This window comes from Leishmania braziliensis, chromosome 33 (assembly GCF_000002845.2).
Source record: "Leishmania braziliensis MHOM/BR/75/M2904 complete genome, chromosome 33".
Classification (NCBI taxonomy): domain Eukaryota; phylum Euglenozoa; class Kinetoplastea; order Trypanosomatida; family Trypanosomatidae; genus Leishmania; species Leishmania braziliensis.
Genome location: NC_009325.2, coordinates 840,228 through 843,043, shown reverse-complemented (window position 1 = coordinate 843,043; position 2,816 = coordinate 840,228).

Below are 2,816 nucleotides of genomic sequence, written 5' to 3'. Positions count from 1 at the left end.
CGGCAAACGACAGTAAAGCACCACGATTATTACGGCATGCTCCCCCACCCACCCACCGTTCTTTCACTACTTACCGAAAAAAAGCTGGTCGGTACCTCACTTCTCCCTGTGTCCACCACCGTAACTGCAAGGGGCGGTGTTACTTGCACGTTTGATTCAAAAAAAGCGGTGGTTCCATGGCGTGTCTGTGCATCTCCTCTCTTGCCCGTGCCAGGACAACCTCTCCCTGACCTGCGCCTTCCCCTCACCCATTTTCTCGCTACGCTCTCTCTCTCTCTCTGTGTCGTTCTCTCAAAGAAGTGCGCACCGTCACCAAACTTGCGCCGGATCTCTTACGCAGTGAGCCAAGCGTCCGTCTCCAATGTACGAGTGCGCGAGAAAGAGTGGCAGGCACACATACCTGCGGCGAACACTTTCCTACAGAAAAGCACATAACGAAGCAAACACACATATATGTATAGACGAGAAGGCAAAGTGAGGAAGCGCGCAGGAAAGGTGAGGCGGCAGAGTGAGGTATAGAGGGGGAGAGAGACATAGAGGGCAGTTCTGCAGCGCAACGCCACAATCAAATAAAGGTAGAGCGTTGTGCTGCCAAGAGATTATCACTCGGTGAATCCAAGTAGACAGTGAGAAAGTGAAATGGAGCAAGATAAAAGAAAGAAGGAGACGAGGGCATATTGCTTGCACACTTTTCCCTTCACCTGCTTCCTAATGTATGCGCGGATGGCACTTTTCCCCTTCAAAGCCCCGATTCCCTGCCATACAACACGTCAGCTCAAATCCCCACTCTGCCCCCGGCCTGCCACGGGCCCATCGCGCGGTGCGAGGCAGCCCTAGACACGCATTGCAGCACCGCGCCGCCACAGCCCCAAACTCCACCCACACCGCCCCTCTGGTCGCACCACCGCCGCTCCCATATGCCGGCCGCCGCCTGGCGCATCTCGCGGGGCGGCGCAGGCTCCGCACACCAGTGGGCAGCGAGGGGTCGGGGGCGATGCGCTCGAGCCGCGCCGGCACGTCGTCCAGCATATGGGTGGCACAAGCGTGCTCACTGCGGCAGGTCGCTCCGACGCAGCGCTACCCAGGTCCTTACCGCCAACATCGGCAGCCACACATCGCTCTGACACGCCCGCATCGGTGGTACCTGGCCCTGCCGGCACCACGAGTGGTTTGGTATTGGCAGGGGACAGGGGTGCTGGACCCCTGGAGACATCACGCACCGTGGCGCGTCCCTCGGACATCAGGGTGTGGGTCACGCCGGAGAAAGTAAAATTTGATAGACATAGACGTACAAAGAGCCGCGTATGCTGACCCACACACAGAGAGACACAGACACCCATAGATGCTTACCAATGTGTCTCAAGGGGGAGAGAGAGCAATCGGGGGGAGGGGGAGAAGGCAGCCGACAAGACACAAGCCTGTGGGAAGAAAAAGCACATCAGAATCGTACAAGCGAAAGAGAAAGTAAAAAGGCCCAAGAAAAAAAGAGCAAAAAAAACGTGCGTGTGACGGCCAAGACGCGTGAGAATACACTGAAAAGGGTCAGAGACACGGATAAGAAGTGAACGAAGAAGAGGGGGGAGGAAGGGGAACACCTCAAGTGAACAATGAGACGGATGAGACCCATACAAAGAAGGGAGGAAGTGAGCAGAGAAGAGAGGGGGAAAACGATTTCCCCGGAGTATTGCCGAAATAAGGATGGGGACCAACAGAAGAGTATAAGGAAGTAAGGAAAGGTAAAGGAGGCGCATGAAGCAGGCATACGTACCCCCTTACACATACACGCAGAGAGAGATAGACTCTCAGTCCCTTCTTTGCTGCGGCAGCTTCCTTTTTTTTCGTTTCCTCACACATACTTGGAGATGATAGAGAGAGGTGGGTGTCCACATTTTGTGGGCCTGCCCGGGTCTACCGCTCTCTCAGCATAGTAGAGCCTCGTAACCAAGCACCGGTGCTTCTAAAGAGGGGGGAGGGAAAATGAAAAGAGACTAGTCTTACATGTTGAAGTAGATTAGCATCTACGCCCCCTTCCGGTCGTTGCTGCTCGATGTGCATGAGCATGCGCGTAGATGCTATGAGAGTTGTCTCTGAATCCCGCCAAGTAGAACACATAAGCGCTCATCATAGGGAGGGGATGTGGAAAAGAGCGCAAGGGTGCGAAGTGCAACAGCGGGGAAGCAAATGCGAAAAAGATGGAAGGAACTGCATGCTGCCGCATGTAAACTGCAAGTACCAGGCGCCACCCATGTGCACTCGCTTCTTACTCTCTCAAAAGCCACAAGACTGGCCCTCCGTGCTTGATCAGCTCCCTACCTTTTACTACCTACCCGGGCGTTCTCTTTCCATGAGCTCGGCACCACTGCACTGCTCAGCCACCTATCCCGGTGATAGCACGAGAGACTACTTCCAAAAGGAAAATGAGTGTGAAAAGCTGAAAACAACGCACAACCCTCCCCCATTTGTTTTTCCTTACTGAGGTGAAGATGGAACAAAGCGAAGGAGCCGACAGTCCCACTCCCTCTCTCCCTCCCATGATGCGGACGCCCACAAAGAGGGATGGCCCTGAAAGATACGTAACACCCCGCTAGTCTAGCAAAGAAGGCAAGAGAGGGCCACCTCCAACCAGCCACGGACAGAGAAAGATACTTGCAACAAGAAGGCACGCACGAGCACAGATTAACATCCACGCCACAGCGTCGCATACTAGACGGGGGGGGGGGGGGAGGGGCTTCGAGAGGCAAAAGCTCGAAAACAAACCTGGTAAGTCCTACAGTGCGCTCAAAATAGAGAAGCTCACCAAAGGCGCAAAAAAAAAA